Raw genomic sequence first — 25,383 nt, forward strand, 5'->3', positions numbered from 1 at the left:
CTGAGAAGTGCAAATATTTAATTCTGACATAGCTTTTCCTGCTCTAAGACAGCCTCGGAGATGTTTTCCTTTGCTCTGCAGATACATCTTGCAGCATCGTTCAGCATTATCGCATTCTCATCTCCTCTTCTGCTGCCAGCTCTGTTCTTGTCATTTTGCTAATATAACAAAGATTTAAAATATGTGAGACCCAAGGCCACGTGACAACCTGGTGTCAAAGCTGGGATCTGAAATTCAGGAGATCTGAGCACCCCTTGTTCTAGGGGCAGAGTTGGCTTCAGGCACAGTAGTCTTTGTGGCTCTCTGTAGAGCTTCTGCTCCTTCTACTGAGGCTTTAGGAGAAACAGAAACAATCTACTCTCTGCTTGCATCTTTCTTAGTTCTCCTTGTGTAGATCAAGACCACTGGGGAGGCTGAGCAACCACAGGGAGCACCATGGGGCATCATAAGATGAGATGCGCTGCTGCTTAAATGTCCTGTGAAAAAGTGAATTCTACATCCCTGTTCCAGTAGCATATTTCACTGTGGGTTTGTATCTATCTCCACTCAGCAAAGCAGCTGGGACTGACCCTACCAAAGACATGTTAAAAGATGATGATACAAGATAATGATACAAGATGAGCAAGTCCTACCACATCCTAGCAGTTTCCCTCCACACAGCCTGCAGTCCCTAAAACCCACTTGTAACGCAAACTCTCCTCTTGCACAAAGGCTGAACGCTGCTTGAACCTACATTTAAGTGACAGATCCAGCTTTGTCTTCACACATTTCCCTAAATATTCACCAACAATGGCCAAAATTTAATCTAAATCCACATAATCCCTTCCTAGGAGGAACCACATATGTTATAAAGGGAGCTCCAACAGGCTCAATTATCTCTAGCAAGGTTGTTCTCAAGCAGATGGCTTTCTGTGGTTATGACCAAAGCAATTATTAGAGCTAATTAAGGGATCCCAAAGGGACATCTAAGTTTGCTATATGTCAAAACCCATGAGTCCTTCAGCAGGTCCTTTTAGATCTGTATTGTCCTGCAGAGGAGATCAGCCCTTTATAGAGAACCACCTCCATAAAAACACACCACCTGCACTTTGAGTCCCTCTCACTATTGAGTTCATTGCGATCTTCGTTTTAAGAGCAGATGTACCAGAGAAGAAAAAAGTGTTTTATATCAGCAACTGCTTCTGCTTCTTCCTATGCAAGGTCAGCTGCATCACCCTGAATTGTTGAGTGCTTCTCTGCTTCAGTGTAAGTGGGTTGGGGGTTTATTTTTATCACCTCATACGAGCAGTTAATCAAACTTCCTCTTCCATTCCTGGTAAAACCAGCAAGTCTGGTGTTGGATGTTAACAAGAAAGCTATTTTCTAGGGGCTGGGCACTGACACCAACACACCTGTGCGTCAAAAACAGAAACTGCTTTCCTATTTGAACAGAAGGAAACCAAGTTAATGGAAAAATACGCGTGTCAGAAAGCTAATGACTATCTATACCCATAGCAGTGCACTTCAGAGCCAACCAAAAATGAACACCCCAAATGAACCTACCCACAGTGCAGGATTGGTTCCAATAAGAGATTGCCACCCACTGGTACTTATCAGCATCGCCAGTGTTACTGGTTTCCAGCAAACCTCTTAGCAAGGCTGAAGCTTTCACCAAGCTAAAGATGCCAGTGAGAGCCTAGGAGATCAGGAACGTATAGCTCTTCTTACTGTTCATACCTAAGTTGTGCAAGTCTTCATCACAAGAGAATGTGGTTGACCTAACTTTCATGGGTTCAAAAAAGCAGCAGGAAAACCTCAGGGAAGAAAAAGTCATTGAGGATAGTAAAATATAAAGACACTAACTCTGGCTTGTAATACAGTAAGCAGGAAGTTGTTGGAAGAAAAAAAAAAAAAGAGTACTTGGGGAGGCTATCTCTATTAAATACTACAAGGGGTTTGTGCTTGATTCATGATGGAGGTAGATAGCCGAATCAGCACAGCAGTTGGGCTGTTCTCGAAAAGTCAGTTTGCATTTTCCTAGTTCCCTTCAGGAACAGCTTTGAGACCCCCAAAGAGTGCAGAAGGGGATAAAATGTACCTGTGTGCTGAAGAGACCAACATCTTGACCAAGGTATGCTCTTCCACTTGCTCCTGACCAGAGCTGCACGAGGATGTGCATCAGGCCACACGATGGGACCACATCTGGTCATCTGTCTTTTCTAGGACACACAGCTCCCCTCCATCCAAAGGTTCTCCTTCAGCAGCAGAGAATGGACCCTCATCTGCCATCTCTCTGCCTCTCCAGTAAATGAAGAGTTACAAATGCCTCCCAAGGTGACTGTTTCTGCCTTTGTCTTGTGTTATAGATATGTCCCTTTGTGTGATGTGATTCCATATCCACTCCTGCCCAAGGTCCAGGGTAACTCTTCTGGCCAACAGCTGCTCAGCCCCCACTTCTGGTCCTCCCTCATCAGTTAAGGATAACTTGAGGCAAACAGCACTTGGGCAACCCTCAGAGGTTTCTGTGAGATGGGATACCAGAGATGGCACCAGAGATGCCATTTTAGATGGTCTCAACCAACTCCAAATGTTTTCCATTTACTAAGTCCCAAACAGAGGCCACAGATTGTAATTGTGGAGGTGTCTGTGTCTCTACCTTGTCTTGTTTCACTCAACAACTTGATTTTATTGATGGGAGGTATTATTATCTTCCACGAAAAGTTCACACACATGATGGATGCTTTGCCAGGGGAAATTAGATCTTACATTCACACAATCCTCCGTGGAATACATGCTCCTGTTGCAAAACATTTGCTGCCAGATACTAATGCGGGAGATCTTTTCTGCCAGTGGCATTATTATACAGCATGGGGAGAATTTTGCATCAAGAATCCACCTTAATATTGATGTGTTCATATGAACAGATGTCTCCTTGCTTCCCGCACAATGTGTTATCAGATTAGAGATTTGCAGCAGCAGCTTTAATTAGAAGCGTATTATTTGGCAGTACAAAAAGCCTCTTTTGGAGGTGTAAATCCCTGCAACACATGGATCCTGACCTGCCTCCTCCCCAGTGCCATCTACTGTAAGCAACAGACTTCTGTCCAGACATTTTGCACTTCAGCAATTAATCTACCCTTATATTTAAGGTAAGACTGGGCACTTGGTCCAATCTCAGCTTGCCCAAGACTGGAGAGAATATGAGAGTACAGCAGAGCATGGAATTCAGATCCCCGACCCCTAAGGGTTAGTACGGCCCTGAAAGTCCCCTGTTATTGCGTCAAGTCAATGAAGCACAACTGAATATAAAAGGAAGAAAATAAATGAAAATGTATTTGAGAATAAACACCAAAAATGTCAAGAAAAGTCTGAAAAAATATTCTTGGAGATGTTCTGCAAAATGTCTTGACCATCTTCAGTATCTGAAACAACCTGGGATCAGCAGAAGTTATCTGAGCGTTTACCACTCTGGGTTGCCATCAAGGAAAGTGAGTCAAAGTATTGTATGTTGCGTTTGGATGAGAAGATGGTGATGTTAAAGGTCTTTTCCAACACAAATGATTTTATGGGTCTATGATTCTATATTCCTTGTGGGGACAGCCCAGAAAAAGACCTGTAACCCATAGGAGCAAACCTTGTTTTGGAGGCAAAAAGCTCTGATATGACCTTCAGTCAAAAGGGAAGCATCCTCCCAGATATACACCACATGGACCTTTTAGTGCCACCACATAAGGAGCAGGAGAAAGCACCAATGAAACACTGAAACCCCCAACTAAGAACGAGGCAGATTTTGTCTTCTCCTGCAAAACTCTCTTTTCCACTAGGACTGCTTAGGCTAATTTCTTCACTGGCAGCTTTCCAAAGTCTGCGATGTTTTTCTTGGAAATGCTAAGATTTGGTGCTTACATTGGCTGAGTCCTTGGAGAGATGTTGTCTCTTATCTCAAAGAACATCTAAGATTTGCTGTTTATTTGGTTTTCCTTGCTTTTTAATCCAAACTGTTTTTTCACTCCATGTCTGTAGCAACCCTGGTAGCTCCCTTACAAATGCACTGACACATTATAAATAACCTCAAAAGAAAGTTGGATCCTCTTAGATGCTCAGAAACACCTTGTTCTTTTGAATAATACTCAGAATGCATTCACATTTCCAAAGTTTCTTCAATTACAAATGAGTTCACAGGTGCCAGAAAGGCATCAGTTGTTTCAACCCCCTTTCTATCTTCTGTTTTTCATGCAGAGGATAGAAGGGGATGTAGGGACCAGCATAATTTCCCATCATCCTGAAACTAGAGCAAAACAGTAATTAGTGCCTACGGTGGCCAGGTACTAAGTGTCCTTTCAGAAGTGCTGCATGGCTTCACCTCCCACCAAAGTCAAGGCAAGGTGAAGATGCTCGGTCCCTTGGCTGGATCAGCTCCCTGGTTTCCAAGGCAACTGTTCTTCAGTGAGATTTAATGAGAAGGTAAGGAGATCCACAAAGGTCTTTGAACATGCAGCAGAACGGACAGCTTACTGAAAAGACTGTGCTTTTTAGGGGGAAAGGACAGGCATCTGGACTGAATGGACAATAAATTGACATCTTAATGGGTTAACATGATATTGCAGAAAGTGACCTGAATAAAGTGGCTCAATCCCCATGGAGAAAAATAAAATAAGTATAATGGAAAGAGAACCATAAAAGGCTGAAATGTGGGTTTATTCAAACTGTCTGAATGGAAGCGAAAGGAGCTAGTTACATCCCTTTTTACAGCTTCTTAACAGCAGTTGGTCTCAAAATGAATTGGAAAAAATGTATCTGTGATAACCTGACATAGAAAAGCTGGTTGGGTAAGCTCCATAAAACACAGCCTTTATATCAGTGCCACAAATAAGAAGCTATTTGCAGGAGATGTTACAGCACAGGCAACAGGTGCTTCTTGTTCTAACCTCAAGCATTGTCATCTGCTACAAGAAAAGTGAAATTGTTGCTTGCACCCAAAATGTCTCAGATCATGTTTACGCCATGCCATACATTTTTGCACCCTAGAATTTTCCAAGTATACTGTAAAATGAATAGACTTATATTTCAACAATAAGAAAGCTCACGTAAAGATAAAACCCAGCTTACCCTGTGTGGTACAGGAGAGCTAAGCAAATACATACTTTTGAATCTACAACAAATACTGCTATTTTAATACTTCTCACCCTGCAGTTTAGATATCAAACTGAAAATAGTTCACCTTTCTCATCAGAATAAAGTCTGAGATTTTCAATTAAGTATTAGCAAACTTTTTTATTTAAATTCAGCCTTGACGTTAAAGTGGATCTGTCCACTATGTCTCAAAAGATTTGAGTAAACTGCTGGAATAATTGATTTTGCAAACTCTTTTGGGGAGGATGAATGGAGGAAAGGCATATTGGTTAAATTGGGGGGGGGGAAGAAGCAATATTTTTGAAATTAAATTGAGAGAGATACTTCAAGTCCAAACATTTTGTGTGGATGATGGGGCATTTTTACTGGTTTTCTTAACCTTTTTAAATGAAGTATTGGCAACTTCACACTTGTAAACAATTGCTTTACAAGTGCAAAGGAAGAACGTTCGCTTTTCAAAATGTTGAAATCAAATGTTACAACTGGTGCTTGGCTGGAAGAATAAAAAAAAAGGGAATTTTTGACTGAAAACTCTTAATCCATTCTACCCAGTCACAAATAATTCCATCCCTGTTGTCACCTTCCGCTACCCCAGAATTAGGTTTCAGTGAATGAAGTGTTCACCCAGCTTTAAAACAAAAGCAGGAGCTTCAACCTTGTAAGAGAAACACATGAGAACATGGTAACGGCAACTGTAGACCCTGACTGCCTCGATCAACATAGGACCACGTGCTGTGGTGATCACTGATAATTCTGAGGGGGAAGAGTAAATCTGTGCCAAGCTGAAGACAACAGCAGATTTATCCAACCGTGACTCCCATCCAAGAGCCACAGCTCTGGACAGATTAAAGCTCTAGGTACTGTCAGGGGAAAGAAAATACAGAGATCAAGAAAAAGGTTTTCCATGGCTTTGGGTGACTCTGGTACCACTTGCCCCAGGTGGGTCGTCACCCTCTCTGCTTCATGGCCAGAGAAGAACAGGGACACAGTTCACCTGGAGACTCCTGTGGGCTTCAATGATCTGTCTTTGAATTTCTCCTTGCTTTTAATCTGATATTTCATCTATTTTTGTGGAAGGGTCCTTGTTAATAATTCCAAAGAGAATATCGTGCTTTAATACAGTCATTGTAGGGAGAGGAGTGAGTGAACAATTATCCCTCCTAATACAATGCTGAAGGTCACAATTTTAGCATCTATGTTTTGGCCTTGTCAGCACTTTTTGCTCATGCACCTTTATGGGTGACTTTAAACCGGTGTCTCCAAGCATAAAGTTCTCCTCATCTTTAAGCTTATCGACTGTTTTCTTGAATGTTATAGCCAAGATCACTTGACTAATTCAGCTTACAAAGTACTACTGGGAAAGAGTATTTATGGCAGTCCCAGCAAGGACAACCAAATTAGCTGTAGCAAGCAGCCAGCCCGAAGATGAAATAAAATGAGGGAGTGAGATAATTTGGAATAAAATGTAAAAGAAGCACAAATCATTTAATAAAGGTTCTCCCTGGAGGAAACTTTCCAAGCAGCTGAACATCAGGACAGCAGAGGGGAATGAGGTCAACTGTGTTTAGACACAATGTGTATGTTTTACTTTTTAAAATGACCATCATTTGTCAAAATTTATGGGCCAGATTCTTTCCTTGGTTTAACTGGCATTAGAATTTAACTCACTGAAGTAAGATTTTGTCTTTAGCAGGCAGGAAGATGGAGAAAGAAATTTATTTCAAGGAAAATGTAAAACATTCTCTGAAGTGGAATCATAATGCCTAAGAACTGGAAAATAAAAATTAAGTATAAACAGGAACCAGAATGGCCTAGCTCTGCTTTATCTAAAGGTATAGCAAACAAAAATACCTGTAATTCTTTAGCAGGCTCCTGGGTTACATAGCTCTCTTGCGCATAGGTTCAACAGTACATGCTTTACATTTCTCTCATTGCATTCATAAATCTAAGTCCAGGCACACATAATAGCAGCACTGGACTCCAAAAGGACAAGATATAAGGGGAACAAAACTATCCTCCTCCTCAGAATAAAAGAGCTTTTTCCTTCCCTATTTCAGATTAAAACCTCCTTGTCATATCTAAGTTCAAAAAAGATACAATCTCCACTCTCCACCAGACATTTGCTCCTATGTGCAAGGGAAAGGGAACATTTGAAGGCATAGCTCTCTTTGCACATGTAACCCTGAGTAATCTGGTTGCATGTCCATTGCAAACCCAATGCCATGAAGAATGAAGAACCACAGTTCAATGTAAGCTGAAGATCCACCCTCTAACTTAAATACAAGGAAAAGGAGAGCGGTACAGTTATGAAGACTTCCTTTTTTCCTTACCACCGGAAAAATCAGTCATCTTTTTCTCTATGCTGCATTTGTATTGCAATAACGTGCTAATGAACTCTTATTCCTCAATTTAAAAACACAGAGCTGAAGCTCATTCATTCCCTCTCAAGCTGAGGTACCATGATCTACAGCAGAAAGCACAGAGCTATGCATGAGACAGTGCTGCTGCAAGATTTCAGCATGATTTTGTTAATTCTGTTTTAGGTCTTCCTCAATTCACCCTTCTTTAATGTGAAAATGGATCAAATTCACCTTTGCATAAAGATGTATCATTAGCCTTATTACCCAGGCAAGACAAGACAATTCAGGGAGTTCTGAGAAGAACAGCAGAGCAGACAATAAGATGGTCTGGGTGGGCCTTAATGAGTCTCATCTCTTACCTCTATGCTTCAGAAATTTGTTTAGTGCTGGGAGAGGGCTACAAGGAAAACTCATCACAGCAAAGGAGTAAGGAGGACCATGACTGATACCTTTGGTAGCTGATTCTGCAAAGACAAGTGACACCAGAAAAGACACCCACACATGTACCATTGCGTAAAAACCCCGTGAAAGCAGATTTCACCCTGCACTTTGCTAAGTCCTTTCCAAAAGGGGCTCCTCTACTTGACTGCTGTTTCGATGGATGGGAGAAAGCAAACAAATTCTCTTCCAGAATGTGTTTACTTAACATTGAGTGGATAAGACCATCACTGTTGATTTGTGACCTGCCCAGTTTCACCTCTGTCTTATACAACCTGCTCCTACCTCATCCTGACCTCCAGCAAGGCTCTCTGCAGGACAACCTGTCTTTTGCTTCGGGACTCATATGCCATAGCTAGGTGGTCCACCTGGACCTCTATATAGACAAGAGGAAAGTTCCAGGTCTACACTTCTGCAGAAGGGATTGTTCCAACCATGTATGACCCATATGTGCTGGGAGCATGCCCATACACACGTGCACTGGGACAAGAGACACTCGAGAAGTTTAAGAGATGAATGTATGTATGGGTTGCGCCCCACAAATCCCACCAGAAGGGTCAAGCCATGGAGAATGCAATCTGTCCTTCTCAGCAGTGACCTGGTCTTTGCACAAGTAGAGACATTTCAGCAAGGGACACATCACGTCCAAGGAAATTTTTCAACAGAGACAGAAAATGGTATGAAATACTGAATAGCCATGCCAACCTTTCGCTATGACCCTTTCTGGGCCACCAGGAAACAGCTAGGGAGAGTCACATCATAGCGATTAACTTGAGAAGGTTGTGCTAGCCATAAGTGCCATGGCCATTCATGGGAAGGGGTGAAGTCCTTAAGCAACTCTGGCTTCCCCTATCTCCTCTTGGAGCTGCATGACCAAAGTGGCATCAGAGAAGAGTTTCTGATGGTGGTGAGGAGAACAAACTCTCTGGTGGAAAGCCATGGAGAAGGGAAGGGCTCTCACAAGAAAGAAATGAAAGCAAACAGTGCCACTACAAAGTCAAATTCTGCTGTTAGCCTCTTGCCTGTTGCCTTGTTGAACACATTGTGTGTGTGTTTTCTCTTCAAGGCTGATTTTTATTTAATGTCACAAAGATGTGCTGCTTGGGGAGAGTATGAATCCTTTGAACGTTTAATTAGTGATGAGGGGGTTGCTCTATCCCTGTGCCCGCAGCCTCACAACTCACACCAGGGTGTGCCAGCTTCTCCACGCACTTTTGGGGAATAAAGATGCCCTTGAGACTGTGAAATGAAAGCAATCCAATCTAGGCAGCCTCAGATGTGAAACCGCACAAAGTTGCTGAGAAAGAGCAGTTTAGCTATGCTGATTTTTTTTCTTAATTGACAAAGCCCTCCATGCTTTGATCTTTGAAGGGCATGTTTATCCAACATTGTTCTTTGCAGCTATACTGCTTCTGGTTACAAATCGTGAGAGTCATGTTCTGTTTCAATGAAACAATAGGATTTAATTATTAGCAGTCTTCAAAGACAAATGCAGGGCTCACAGTCTTCTCTGGTTACAAGGTCAGAGCAGCAGATCAGTAGCTGAGAAGCAACAGAGTTGAACAGTCCCGTTTATGTTATTCTGGGGGAAAAAAAGGTGCATTTCTTTTTTAAATTTTAAATTTTAAATTCACTTTTCTTCAAATTTTCTGTATTTGTAAAAAACATAAATCAGGAGTTGATTGGATTTCACTCCTTCAACCTTATCCAAGGTTGGTTGTCCTTATGAAATGCATACATTATGTTTGAATGGTAAATTCAGGAATAGAAAGGTGTAATTCTGTAGACAACTATTGTCAGGAGATCAAACAAGGTAATAAAAAATGTTCATTCTGGGCTTTAAAGATGGGAAATAAATATGTACATCAGTTAAAACCATAAGAAATTCTGCTAAAGAGTAAAGTACAAAGATACTCTGGAAAAGTATCTTAGTACAAGATTATGGTAGGCATGGCACTGAGTCACCTACATGGATGACAGATTCTCCATTACTGCAGATTTTAAGAACAGTTTAAGTAAACTGCTGCCAAAAGGAGGTTTGGAAGAGAACTTGTTTCTACTGTAAACGTGTAGGTATAGATTTCTACAGTGAAAGTTGACTCAGATTCTCTAGCATAAACAGTCTTTGCGTGCCATCATAACCAAGGAATACCAACTTTAATTGCTAATAATTGTAGTTCCTAGTCAGTCATTTAGGTATTTGTGTCACTTCAAGCACAAGACGTGCTCATGAGACCATTCAATTAATGATACATCATCTTAGACAGCAGCCTCTGGAGAGGTCTGTGTCTTTCCTGTGTCTATGGCTACTAATGACAGAAATAGTCTAGACTAAAAGCCTAACTCTTAGACCACTAAAGAAAGTAAGATAAATCTGAAACTCAGCCTACATATTATTGAGCATTTCCAACTAATTTTCACTTCAAGGGTTTAACGGAAAATCTGCTGATTCTCTTTAATTATTCTCCTTTTTCTTTTATCTCTTAATGAAACGAGAGCTCAAAACACCAAATGAGGAGCACAGAATACAAGCTAAAGCCCAAAGAAACAAACAAACAAAACTCTAAAAGACTCTAAAAACTCAGAAACAGGCCTATTTAGGTGAATGTTTCATTTAACTGGTACTGTCTCTGTGTAGTTGCAAGTTCTGATATTGAGCAACAATGAAAATTCCTTAGACTGGCCTGCTGTGACAATAACACTGAGAAGATGCCCTCTCTAGATGGTCACAGAGTTTATCATCCCAGACTCCAGCAAGGACTTGGTCCATTCGTTCAGAGACCTCATTCCAACCTGATTTTCACCACTAAATGGCACCCAATGCTACTCCTTACAGGACAAGTGAAGAACAAGACCAGATACATGCCTGGATAAACCTGGTGCAGAGTGTAGCCAAAATGAGTTTTAGAGTCTTAAGAGAAAAAAATGAGCAGAGTTATGCAAATCACTTCACAGAAGTTGCATCCAGGGCAAACTTCACCTTCTGGGACCAGTGCCACCTAAGGTGTAAAGAACAGAAAGCATCAGGTAGAAGAAAGTGATAAAGCTTTGGAACTCATGTGGTCAACTCAAAGTGTTGGTCTTACGAAGCCTGATGTCCCACATGTCTATAGTTTCAGACAGACGCCTTCCCTCTGTCCAATGATGGAGAATTTTTAACTCTTTTTTTGTTTCCAGCTGAGAGAAATAGGGATTCTAGGACTTGCTACACATCAGAGAGAGAAGATTTTGGGAAGGGGGGATGAACTGTGCCTCTCCAGTCAGGTAAGATCCTTCCCATGGTGCTTCTTTAGCTTGACTGGGAGCACGCACAGAAATCTAGGCACCAAAATATTTGAGAGGGGGCAAGATCTGATGTGCTTTTGGGTTTTCAAACTGCTAAGTGGTTATTTCTAGATCATTACATTAGGCATAGATGCCTAATTTCCACTGAGACTGTCACCTTTTTCCATTTCCTTTTTCATCTCTGGAAATCCTTGGACCTGCTTGAAGATCTCACATAGCAGAGTGTCTTGTTCTGGGATTAGTCCCACTGACCTAATGGGTTAGAAGAAATCAGGTTAAAGAAAATCAGGTAATTAACATCCCAATCTATTGAGGATTCTTTACTCATTAACTGCCCAAAGCCTAGTCCAGCAATTAACATTATATTCCCAATGCAAATGCTAGAGTAAACCATGCCAGGGAGTTTTTTTTTAACACACCAAGACTGTTCCTGTGCTCCTGGCACCCCCAGACCCTGCATTTCTGTTTCAGAAGGTGAACTCCCCAAACCAGAATTCATGGTTTGGGCTGTAATCCTGTGACAAAAGGCAGGATAAAACTTTTAGATAAGCAAAATCTCTAATCACATTTGTTGCCATGAAATCACAGCTGGACGATGTCTGGGTTTTGCTTGGTCAGGCTTTTTCTTATTGTATATTTTTCCTTACTGGACTCCTGTGACATAAGACAGCCTTCTTCCACACAGCACCTCTCATACTCCCAGTCCCCAATGACATTATCATACTAAAGATTACAGCAATATGCAGCATTACTGCTTCATACACTTTCACTCATTTTCCCACAATGTTTCCTGATGCATTTTGTTTGTGTGAGGCTGCTGAATCTCACAGGGTAAATGATTATTCTTACTAGATTAGACCAGGACACAGATCTGTGTTCAATTCCTATTACACGTTTACTGACATGAACGTGCGCAGATGAATCAACTCTGGGTTTTTTTTTCAAGCACTTAAGTTCCTAAATGTCATTAATTTCAGTGCTCAAAAATTACATAAAATTTTGCATTTGGGCACAGATCACCCTGTCTGATTTAAGCACCTGCCTGAGGGTGTGATTTCTGAAGAACACTCTTTAATTCTGAAGAAATCAACTATTTTCAGAGGACAGTAAAAACTACTCAAAATCTCACTGTCTCCTTGGTCTGTAGAGGTGCTTTGTACCCCAGATGTGCACCCTCTGTCTGGTACATAAAATTAAATGGAAATGGAATGGTCCTTTGTGTCAGAATTAATTTTCCCTAATTTTAGATGTCTGAAATGAGATGTTTGAAGGTGGCCAGCAAACCTCAGCTCCCCTTGTAGTCAATGAGGAGATTTTGAAGGAGAGCTCATCTCACCTTAGACACGCATACTGGGCTCCTTTTAGGCAGCTGAAGAGCGTCCAACAACATGGTAATTAATACTTATTAAGATAAATCAGAACAAGTTAATAGGTAAAATACACTGCTCCACCCAAAAAGCTTCAATCTGAATACACACCAATATAAATTGCTTGCGATGGATAATGGACAAAGTTACCAAGAAACCAAACTCAGAGCAAGCATGGAGCAGAGAGTAGGAAGGAGGCAGTGATTATATCTGCAAGCTAAAGAGAATTGCTTTAATTATACCCACTTTAAAAAAAAAAAAAAAGTGAGCATCATTGGTGAGAAACACTCTCTTGCAAGCCTCTGTTTTCAAAAGCTAAATAATGATTTCATATTCATTGACAAGCTTCATTAGCTGGAATTAGAGAATATTTCTAACACACTCTCCTCTTCCCCCATTTCCAATATGTTCTCCATCAGGAAACAAGGGGAATGAACATGTTTGAAATGCTTGTGTCAGCATCTCAATGGGAAGAATAAGACCATGATTTCCCTGGGGAGTGAAAACCACCGCGAAAAAACCTACACGAGTGATAGCAAACACCCTATAAAACTGAATTAGAGAGAAGGAAGGAATATCCAGAGATAACTTGGTGGGGGGTGAATTTTGCTCAACAGCAGGCAAAAATCCAAGACAACCTTTGTCTTTATCATAACAGTGGAATGTGCACTCCATCTAATAACAGTCACTTTGGATTTTTTTATGGCGCTATTTAGCAGGCATCTGCTCGTGTTGACGGTCAGTTTATTCTACCCCAACAGCATCTATTTATGGCAGGAGTTAGGAAGAGATGCAGTGCCAAAGACTCGGTAAATGTTTGCTGCCCTCCTGTGTACAACTGCAAAAAGACACATGCAAGGATGCAAGAGCCTTGGATTTGTATCGCTCAAGACTTTGAGCTCCTGGGAGAATGGCTGGCGTGGAGCGTCTGTTCTTTATTTACCTCTGATTTGCGTTGGTGAATCATCTGCGAGTTGATCCAGATTTCTGCTAATGGATCTGGGTCCTTGTTCTCCCACCATCTGCTTGTTGCATCCATCGCTTGTTGTATATTTAGATACCATTTGTTGTTCCATGTGTGCAGTGGGGAGAAGGATGGCGGGTGAAAGGATGTTCCTTGGTTGCATCAGAATGGATCAGTTCTGAGCCAGCACCAGCAGCCTCTGAGTTGGCCAGACAGCCCTGTTGTTGTGACTTGCTCCCTGCATGTAACGTCAGGGGAATGGGTAGTAATTTCCATCAGAAGACTGATAAAGCAAAGACATCACCTGCACAAGGAAGTCTTGGGTTCTTCACCATGGGAGGTTGTTTTAAAAAACACCTTAAAATCGTATCTTCAAGAACTGCCTAAAAGAAGTTCATCCTCCCTTGGGGCAGCAAATAGTTTAGAGGATCACTGACTCTCAACCCTGTTCCCTGAGATTTATGATTTTGTTTGCAACACAATTAAATGAAAACTGAACGTTTCATGTGTTCATTTCTGATTGTGAGAATCATTGCACACAGTTACATGCTTACCTGAGCACAAATCAAGGTGTAGAGTTAGTGTTTCGATGATTATCTTTTGACATATTTGTCTCAGCACTGCTTGGCAGTAAGAAAACAACACGATGTCCAAAAACACTATGCCAGGGAAAATGCCAGAACTAAGCTTACATGCACATTTTAGACCTAATTTAATCTATGCTACATATTCACTTTCTTAATTTCTTCATCACATTGGTTATTACATTTAAGTGTCATTCTCAGTGGCTATGCAAGCTGCTTTTATAAAACCTGTATCTGTGCTTCTTGTATTTATTGTTAAAAATTAACTGAATTCTTACTACACAGAAAACAAACTAAACAAAAGGATATTGGAGCACAACAGAATAAAGGTCACTATAAATTGTCCAGGTAATAAGTGAACATTTCTGTACTGATGTACTTGTAACTCAATGAAAACCAATTTCCTAAGTCTAAATTTTCCTTGCTTACCTTCTAACAAAATTGGAAAAGGAAGAGCAACATACACAAAAAATGTTGCACTACAGTATGCAAACTAAAATTCTTCAATCCATCCTTTGCAGAGACTCAAACTTCTCCCCTATATGTACTGAAAATCTGGGGAATTTATTTTATTCAAGCCATCTGCCTCCTGCTTGGTTTCAGTTTTGGCAAACAAGCAGGTTTTGAAGCGTTAGGTCTCAAGGTCCTGTTTGGGGAGCATGAGACCGAGCCTCATTCTCAGCTCGGATGTCCTCCTTGGCTTCAGCTGAGTGATTTCAATAGAAAATCAAGTCATACGGATGTAACCAGTGAAAAAAAAATAGCCCGGTCCAAGGATTCAATAGTCTCAAAATGACCTTAACAAGGATGACTGTAGCTCTGCAGAATTAGATCAGGACAGAGCAGCATGACGTTACACAACTGTTGTGTAGATGAAATAAACAGTCAGGGAATTGAGTGCCTTTTCTCAGATAGGACTGAGCTATCGCGGTTACAGCTGTTTTCATGCCGGGCTTTTTATGAGTTGTTGGATGCATAAGGCAGCCGATAAGGACAAGTTCCCAGCTCCATCACATATCCCATTCGGTTGCTTTGGCTGGGGGACTTTGTCGGGCTCTGTTGGGGCAGAGTTATGCAGTTGACACTTTCTTGGCTACATGTCCCTGCAGAGGGAAGGAAAAAAGAAAGCAGGACTCTTGCGCCAAAACTATTTGCAATCTTGTCACATCATACTGCTACCTCTGCAGAGGAGATGACAAGGGTGACAAGGAGGAGATGGGTGAATAGAGGGACCAAGAGAAGGCAAGGCAGTGCCTGCCTCCTTCTCCAAGATCTCAATGGCCTTGCTGAGGGGTGAGAGCGAGCTGTGAAAAAGCCTGAAGTGTGTCACACTGATACAGAGTGAAAGGACAGGCCAGGTCCTCAGGCTATCTCCATCCCTCAGTCTCTAGCTTGTCCCCAAAGGACACAGGGATACCTCACTGGGTTCAGAAGTATCCAGGGATTGCCTCTACCTCAGAGAAGCTCTGCCCCATGAATGGGGTTTTAAGGGGTTTGGAGGGCTGGCCAGCAAAGGGTCAACCAGACACATCATAAGTATTGATTTAAAGATCTCTGGGAACTCTCTGTTCAATACACAATTACAGAGATGATGGCTCCAGACAAACTGAGGTCCCAGCACAACTGTTGTATCCTTCCTAAGATGGTTTTAGCTCTGAAAGATCAAGCCTAGGGTCTTAAAATGCTCCTCCAAGGGGTTGTCACTTCACCTACACTCCCCTGAGCCCTGGTGCCCTCCTGTCCACAGCTTCTTTCTTCACTTCATTACTCCATCAGACACCAAGCATGGCAGGACAGAGACCTGGTAGCTGCAAGGGTTCCATTGCAGGGGTGGCCCAGCTTCTGCCTTCTGCCACTGCTACTCCATCCTCTGTCAGGATCAATGGGATAGAACCCCTCTTCTGTGAGAACAGGCTGAGAGAGTTGGGGTGTTCAGCCTGGAGAAGAGAATGCTCCAGGGAGACCTTACTGCGGCCTTTCCATACTTAAAAGGGGCCCCTAAGAAAGATGGGGACAGACTTTCTAGCAAGGCTTGTTATGACAGGACAAGGGGTGATAATTTTAAACTAAAGGAGGGCAGATTCAGGCCAGACATGAGCGTGGTGGAACACTGGCCCAGGCTGCCCAGAGAAATGGTGGATGAACCATCTGTGGAGACATCCCAGGCCAGGCTGGACGGGGCTCTGAGCAACCTGAGCTGGTGAAGATGTCCCTGCTCATGGCAGGGGTGGCACTGGATGAGCTTTGCAGGTCCCTTCCAGCCCAAACTCTTTTATGATTCTATGAGGCCTGAAAGCTCTGCTATGTACCACGTACAGCAGCCTCAGGGACCCACCATCTCTTCTTTGATGCACCTCTGGACAAAAGGTGGTTTCACACACTTGTGGATGAGGTAAATGTAGAAATCGTTATCTGCACACCTTTCAGGTCTCAAAATTATGTTTGTCGCCATCCATTGTGGCACAAGTCTTAGAGTTCCCAATGTCCTTAAATTACACCATGTTTGTATGTTGTCCAACCATGTCCATGTGAAAATCCCCTTCACCTCATCAGAGAAGACTGGGCAAAACATTAACTGCTCTTATGCATAACAGGACTCCTAACACAGTGCACCAATGGCTGCAAACCAACCCTGTGAGCACTGTCTCTTAAAAAATTTCAGTTGCAATTGCCAGCTGATGGACTACCTTCACTATGAGACGAACCCAGCTGGCAGTGTTGTTCTAGTGAAACTTTTGTTTCTAACAAGAACAAACAATGATTGTATCACAGGCACACAAATAGCATATATTAGTCTTCTTCCATGGAAGTCAGTAGGGCAATGCCCACTGAAAGGCCTTGTGTCCTTAAAGGGTTCATCTGATTTTGGACTTGGAGTTGTCTACAGGTTGCAAAGACCTTACTGAAAGGATGTAGCAGGTGGGGAAGGGACAGAGAAAAGACAGGACATGTTTGAGCTGCTATCTTCTCCTTATGGTCACAGTCCTTCAGCTACTCCTGTATCACAATGCATTATTCAAATTTCCAACTTTATGGTCTCTTTTATGTCACTGTATGTCTTGTAGGAATATGTCATCACTGCACAAAGGCATAGGAACTGGGGAAAACTGGGGTGGGGACAGGAGACACAATTCCTGTGGTCATCCTCCCTGAGCCTTAGTGCACATACAGAGATATGGATGTGAGCTTGGCCATACCGTTCCCTTTCTGCGTCATCTTTGGCAGGCTACTTCACTCTGTCAGCCTTTACTCCTACCTTCTGAGGTCCCATCATTGGCTCACAGAGCAAGAGAGAAGTTTTCCCATGGATATGAAATGCTGGGTGAAAAACAACTTAAACACCCACCCCTCTTAAAAGGGGTGTCACGCTGAACAGGAAACATAAAAGACCATTTGGAGTGGTGGGAATAGCAAATATTGATCTCAATCCCAATCATAGGGAGAACTCAAATTGCAAACGTAGGGAGAACACAAATTGCAACCATGCGAGGTTCAAGACGTCCAGACAGATTTTCCCCTCATGTCTATAAAAAATAACTGCAAAATTTTGTTGGACGTTTCTCTCCACTTAACTAAGCTATTTACAGAAAGCCACTTGCTCCCTGTCTTGTGAAATGCTTTCCCTTTGGTTTTCTCTCCAAGGCATCAGTGTTCCCACTCTCCTGTTCAGAGGAGTCCATCATCTTTGCACACCGCTGTAAGTATCCTTCCAGCAGAATCTGCCTGTATTGAACTTGGAGTACAACAGAGTGAATCAAGCCTGAAATTCCCAATTTGTTTTTATGTGCAGCAGTGCTCAAATTACAATACTACTTTGAGGGAGCCTGTCTTTCTGCAGGAAAACATTCTGCGGTTGATGTGTAGACTTGCACAAGGGAAGAACTAAAGTATTGCATTTCTTCTCTCAAGTACACAAAAATGTCCATGGGAAGTCTTCCTTGGGTAATAGCAACAAATGAACTCCAGGGAATAAAATACTGTATAGAACAGGCCACCCCATGCGATGAAAACCAGGGTTTTCCATCAAGACGGTACAAATGGTGAGAGGATTTAAGCCTTCTTCCCCATTTGTCATCAAACTTGGGATAATTCTGAATAGAAATGAGGGGAGTTGCATGAAGAATTTGTTAAATACGTCATACCTGCTGACACGGCTACAGAAATAAGGAACTTGGCTGAATCTCAGAGGGATTAAATTATGTTTCTTTATCTCCCGCCTACCCCAGAAGGAAATATTTCAGTTCTGTCTCCCTCTCTTGCTAATTCAGATGGGCCACTCTTTGCTGAAGAGACCTTCTTGTTAGTTTGGGGTGTAGTTTAGCACCCACCACATAAAGGACCTTAATCTTTCTCTGTAAAAATGTTTTTCCACCAAAATGGATGGAACAGCAATGGGCAGGTAGTTCCACTCATAGAAGCAGAAGGAAGAGAGAAACGCAGCAATAAAGACCCAGAATGAGTCCTGAAGAAATGGGTGGCTGCTCTCCCTGTGTGACGGGCACCATAACTCCCATTGGGGGTGACCACACTTCACCAGTGGTCACCAGCCCAAATGTCCTGTCTGTGATTTGAGTAGAGCTTTGTCCTATGTCCCAAACCAGTCCTCTTAATACGTGTCATTTCCGGTCCTCTTTATTTCTGATAGAGCTGGAAATAGTTGTATGAGACTCTATCACATCCACTGGGAACATCCTATGGGAGTAGGCTGTAGTTGGAGGCTACTGAGATATTTAGTAGATGGTCCAGTCACATGAAAACAATTCTACATTCTCTCAGGGTAACTCCTTCCTTTTCTGTCTTTACTCTGGCACGAACTAGAAAAACCTGCTGAATAGGAGCCCCAGGGGGTGATACATTCCACAGCCGCTGGAAAGCAATTCCAACATCTTCTCAACAAATGCTTTTTCCTACACACGCTGCTCGTACTTCTAACAACCAGTTGCAAATAGGTTTTACTGCCCAACGGCTGGCTCAAGTAGATATTTAACAGGCTTTAATTCTCCATCAAGCTTCAGTTTTTCCAGCTGGGAAATTCTCCTCTGTTTCACCCCCTTTCTTTTCTTTTTCTTTGTTAAAAGCAGGACACGAGAGCCTGCAGGGTGATGTCTATTGTTATAAGTTGAAAGATCTAGCACACTCCGGAGTCTGAGAGTATGAATGAATTATTAACATCCTTTCCCACTGTTCCTGGTAATGTATGCAACATTTGAAAAGGCTTTTCTTTTAGCTTAAAGAAGCAGTGATCTTAGTGGCTATTCAAAACAGCCTGGTAGATGCTGTGTTAATATTGCTTACCCAGGGCTTGACAGGGGTGAACTTTGGATCTTTCCGGTCAAATGGGAGAAATGACATGGTTCAGGAATAGAAGCAACAGCATTACAACAGTAACTAAACAGCGTGTCCCAACAGCAGTGGTAATTTGTTTGAGAGGAGGAAGGTTATGCTACCCAGTTTTCAACCAGAAAGACACAGCTACTATAGATCACTCTGTGGCCAAAGGGTGCTAATTACCTTCCCAATGTAAACGAATCATTCTCTATGCTATCTGTTCCTCTCCACTGAGTACACAAACCCTCCTTGTCACAATCTGCCTTCTCCTCCACTGTTATACCTTAGAATCATAGAATCATTTTGGTTGGAAAAGACTTTTAAGATCAAGCCCAACCGTTAGCTCAACACTGCCAAGTCCACCTTTAAACCATGTCCCTAAGAAACTCATCTATGCATCTTTTAAACAGCTCCATGGATGCTGACTCCACCACTTCCCTGGGCAACCTGTTCCAATGCCTGACAATGCTTTCCATGAAAAAATTGTATTACATCCCCAGTTAATACTCTGTCCCATCTGCAGTTGTATGCTGTGATGTTTCTCTGCTGACCATCCTTGCCTGTGGGGATGCTGAGCTGAGGACATTTCCTCACCATGGTGGGCTGAAAGCTGCCAATCTTATTCTCCTGTGCTTTTCAGCTAAACCTTTGGTGCACTTTTCAACAGGCTGACACACACATTTGCAATGTTACCATGTCTCACTTGCTGAGGATAGAGATAATGTCATAGAATCATGGAATTATGTTTTATGATCCAGTGCTTCTGGTTGGAGACACATGAGTCTCGGTGGTGAGCACAGGTCACAGAGGAGGAGAATGGTGAAGGTGCCACAAGAACCATGAAGCTCTCCATGTCCATGACATGCTTTTATCTGCAATTAGAGCCTCCCTCAGCAAAAGAAAGTGCAGCTCTCCCGGGTTCAGTCACAGCTAAGTGGGCAACCCCTATAAAGCTGTTCTGATGCACAGATGAAATGATTCCTGTTCCCTTCAACGTCCGTGAAGGTCCAACTCCTTTGCACTGAAGGAGAGCAACACTAGGTGGCACTGACTTCATTATGTGGAAGAGTTCAAAGCCTGAAAGATGGACGGATCTGCCATCTGAATGGCAAATCCTGATAAACCCCACCTCGGGGACCCTTCAACCAGAGGTATCTTCTGCACCTTATGGACATTTGGTCTCCCAATCTCACTGTAATGCCTTGTAGATAGAAGTGTCAGGAGAACAGAAGTTCTTCAAACATACTCATCCTTAAATGCCCAGTGAAGTCTCAAAAATGTCCTTTTTCCTTAACGCTAGTAACACATACAAGTATTTTGTTAACCAGTGTCTCATCCAGACTGCCCCAGACATCAAGCTGCCTGAAACCCTTTGGGGTTTTGTATCATGATGACTTCAATATGGTCTTCTCCATGTAGGCTTCTTCTGTGGCACTGGATGTAGTGGTTGTGAAAGACCTCACCAAGCCTCTGCTGAGGGTCAGGGTAAAGCACTTGGTGGACATCATTGCTTCAAAAGGACTCCGTGAGAGTGCATAAACATCATCTGCACATGGCTGTTGTCGGTACAGACTATATGTGATGAAGTAGCATGAAGCTGTATGAGATCAGAGTAAAGGTCTGCTCAGTCAAGTTCTATCTCCAGCAATGGCCAACAGAAAATGTATAAAGAAGAGGAAAACCAAGAATATCCTGAAAACTTGCAGCTCTAGGCCATCAGTGGCTACAAAGATGATTTTGTAAGTAAAGCCTTTAATGGAGTTTTCTTCCCTGAATATGTTCTATCGCTTTTTGAAAGTATGGAAGTGTCAGCAACCTCTTGTCTTTTGGCAAAGCAAAATAATTCTACAGTTTAGCATTTTGTCAGTCTCCCCAGTCACAGGATATTGCATTCTCAGGTGGGGAGATAGGACAGCAACATAAATAACATCAGCTGAAGGCACAGGAAAGATTTATGTAGTATTGTAATCACGTTTTCTGTTATTGTTATATCAGCAAAGGCTATATAAAAGAACACAAATAACACTTTTCTTGACCATAAAGCTTCATACCAAAATGGGTTAGAGTCAAAAAGATGCCTGTCAGATCCATCAATCACCTTGCAGGAGAGCCATAGTTTGTAGGCAACCACCTATGGTCATCCATGGGCCTCACTAGTCAGGGAGACAGATGTCTTACTCCCTCCTACGGTGAGAATTCAGTCTGCAGAGAAGTCCTGAGGCCAGAGCAGTTCTGGAACCTGCCTTCCATCCCTTCCAAAGCTAGTAAGAAATCTCTTCATTTAATAATAATAAAAAAGGCATTTTTCATTAGGAAAAAAATCAAGACAGCATGCAGAAGAGCAAAGCACTAGAAGTTCAGAGGAACACATTTCAATACCTAGACACAGATACATGCAAGACAGTAATGCTGTGGCTCTCTGTACTTTGTAAATCATGAGGATCTCATATTTTTCAGACAGTCCCTTACAGTATATGGTCCCTTACATCTCAGACATTGACGTTGTTTTGTTCTCAGAGACAATAAGGGTAGGATTCATCCAACCTTATGTCACCTGTGTAGGTGTCAGGCCCCTTTCCCCCACTTATGATTAAAGGAAAATGTGGTCATATTCAAGATGTGATTCATCTGACCTGTTTCACACACCTATGTTAGTCTGAGTTGAATGTGCTCTGCAAGTACCTGTTTCTCTCAGAATAAAAAGCTAAATTTGATCAGACAAATCCCATCCTTCATGCCCACCATCCCACTCCATGTTAGCCTCCCAAATGGTGTCTGGAGTCTCAAGAAAACTTAAACCAGGAGAAATTCACCTGCTTTTACATTGCTTGAAGGACTCCACACCTTAGATGGATTTGGCACAGGTTTACAGAAGCAATCAGAGCAGGCTCATTTTTGTCAAGGTTCAAGATGACAAAGGCAAAGGAACTTGGTCACTGTGCTTTTTTCTTCCTATAGAGATAGTGGTGCCATCAAACAACTTTTGTGTGAAAGCTGGGATCCATACTAAATCAGGAAGCATGAATTTAGAGCGTATGTGAACCAAGACAGAAGAAGAAACATGTTCCCATTTCTCCAAGTCAAAATCTACACATTTCAGACAGCTCAGTACTGCCTACCATCTACATTTAGTTGTTAACGGGCTAAATGAACTCTAGAAATTCTAGGTTTGGTCCAGATTTTTCCATACAAGTTACAAGCAGCTCTAAGTTACACTTAATGCTAAGATTCTTAAATGCTTCATTTAGTTCACAGTTAGTTCTGCAGCATGTGAACTGAGAGTATTTACACCATAAACAGCCATCATAACAAGTCTTACTCCAGAATCAGGCTGATTCATGAGCAGGTCCTTGTTGCAGACGCTGTATAAGCATGCAGTAATAAAACTTCATGAGAGATTCAGCTCCAGACACTCAAATCTAAATGCTTGAACCTGGAGCTGAATCTCCCCCAGGCTGTAGAGATGTGAAGGTCCATGCATGCATTACATTGCTAAGCTACTTTTGAAGGTAAGAGGGATAGGAGGCACAGCTCACTTGTGGGACTCACCTGGACTCCATCTGCTGATCTAGAAATGAGAAGAAATCCTAATGCAGATGCCACAAATACCCTACATTATCTTATAGCCTGTGGCACTGTGTTTAGGTAACTGGGTTGAGACCAGGAGACAATACAGTCAGTAGTGATGAGCTGACAGTGCATAGGGATGCAAGTCAATTGTCTGAAGAGAGGTACCTAGGGCATTCCAGATCTAAGTTATCTAAGATGTCAGCACAGGGCTGGTAAATATAATATGGGATCTAGAAGAGACCTGCACCTATCCAGTGTAATAGCTGGAGGCCAGATGGGATGTGTCTAAAATGGCATAAGCCAGATGTGGCCTTTGATATCTGCTTTAGGGTCATGTTGAGTCATTCCTTACCTTCCTGCTGTCTGCCAGCACTAAATCTCCATGGACTGCAGTAGATGCTGAGCACCCATCAAACTCATAGGTGGGCACTTGCACTCTAAATACCTAAAGTTCTAACATCTGCATCTCTCAGGGTCTCAAGAACATAGGAATTATCTCCTTTTGCTCTCTATATTACATTTGTTTACTTTTCTAATGCAGGTGGTTTGATCTTATTTCATCAGGATGTCTACATTAAGGAAAGTCTTCCCTGAAAAAAAAACAAAACCAAAAACTTCCCTGCAGCTGACAGACACATCCCCTCAATGCTGATGTATGTTTTATGTCACACAGTAAAATTCTCATGTGTCACTGTTTACACATTAATATGAAGTACACAATTACGCTATAAAATGAACACGCTGATTTCAGTTCCTTTTGTCAACAGGGATAAATTACATCATTTGTCAAGCAGTGGTAAAGCTTTGGCATGGAGTATTAATGAAACTATCCATTAATACCTAAGTACTATGGCCAAGAGAGAATAAACATTTGTTTCTTGATCACAGTGCATGCTTCTTAAAGAGCAACAGCTGGAAATTAGCAGAATTATTAATGCTCAGAGTAAGAAATGTTACAAGAAATCACAGAGACAAAATGCAGACTGAGATTTTAACGGTATTCTCAGCTAACTTTTTTTACTATGGAGTGTAGTAGGATAACAGTATGTTCACCTTAAGCAATACACAGGTCCAACACTTCGTTTTGGCTCCAGCGTCACTGATGTTCAGTAATGAAATTGTCCTTTTCCATCCCACTGAAGCTTCAAGTCTACATCTCAGATTTTCTGTTGGCTGTCAAACAGCTATTTCATGTTTTCTTAGAAATCTGGGAGTAACATTGGGAGCGCCAACTGTCAGGGAGGATCATCCAGCCAGAGTAAGACAAAGATGCTAGACTAAAGGATCAAAAGCTTTGGAATAAAATGTTCTGAACATGCTACCAAGAAAATCTGTCTTTAAGGGAACGCAAACTACACGTATTTTAGTATTCAATACAAGAAAAATAAAGCTAGCATGTATTTAAGATAATTAGAAAGCACCTAGGAAGAATGTGTTCTCTTTTTCCTAGTCTGAAGAGCAGATGACCAAATTCTGATAGCAGAATTTTTTGACCTACAAAATGCAGTACACCAGGTTTGTTGTACACCTTTCCCTACAAAGTTCTCATTTTACATTATGATCACTAATATTCCACAGGCTTGGTCATATTGTAATTAAATATATGGCAAAAAAAGTGACACAACAGCTTTAAACTTATCGCAGGCCTTGCCTGAAGTGCATGGACCCCTAGTTTATGCCATCTACTTTTGGTTCCATTTATATAAGAGACAACATGACTGGGCATCTAAGACTTTACCTATGCTGTCTTGCCACAACACCTATATTATGCTGCAACAGTGAATTCATGCAACTTTGTTGAATAGATGGGAGAACAACCAAGAAGTTTGTCTTAAGAAATAAGCATTGTATTAGGGAAAAAACTGTTTATGCTAATGCTCAGAGGAGTCCCACGCTCCACTGTGCACTTTGAGCCTCCTTTTCTTTGGGAACATAGAATCATAGAATAGTTTGGGTGGGAAGGGACCTTCAAAGCTCATCCAGTGCCACCCCTGCCATGAGCAGGGACATCTTCACCCAGATCAAGTTGCTCAGAGCCCCTTCCAGCCTGGCCTGGGATGTTCATCCACTCCAGGGATGGTTCATGCACCACCTCTCTGGGCAACCTGGGCCAGGCTCTCACCACCCTCAGGGTCAAAAATTTCTTCACTTAGGGACATTAGAAGTACTACCTTAGACAAGACAAAGATAATCTATGTTCGCTGTATAATGTTCTAAGAAACTGGAAACTCCTACCCTGACAATCAGAGAGGGTGAATGGGACCACCAGCCATTCCAACTGCAGACCTGGGTCGCTCTCTACACGTAGTTTTGGCCTGAGGCTGCAGCTGCTTTTCCTGTTCACATGCTGCACCAAGCAACTCATGTTCAACTTA

At 42.1% G+C, this 25,383-nt stretch overlaps 2 long non-coding RNA genes across 2 annotated transcripts in view; both read right to left on the bottom strand.

The window, feature by feature from the left end:
• Window positions 1–25,383, bottom strand: part of LOC110354911 (uncharacterized) — a 91,941-nt gene that overhangs the window by 43,787 nt on the left and 22,771 nt on the right. The gene's annotated exons all lie outside the window — the stretch shown is intronic.
• On the bottom strand, window positions 561–15,587 carry LOC110355702 (uncharacterized). The gene is made up of 3 exons (XR_002408557.2): window positions 13,506–15,587; window positions 11,353–11,447; window positions 561–10,909 (listed from the first exon to the last, which is right to left on the bottom strand). It is a non-coding gene; the product is annotated as an uncharacterized LOC110355702 (long non-coding RNA).

Source organism: Columba livia, chromosome 1 (genome assembly GCF_036013475.1).
Source record: "Columba livia isolate bColLiv1 breed racing homer chromosome 1, bColLiv1.pat.W.v2, whole genome shotgun sequence".
Taxonomy (NCBI): Eukaryota; Metazoa; Chordata; class Aves; order Columbiformes; family Columbidae; genus Columba; species Columba livia.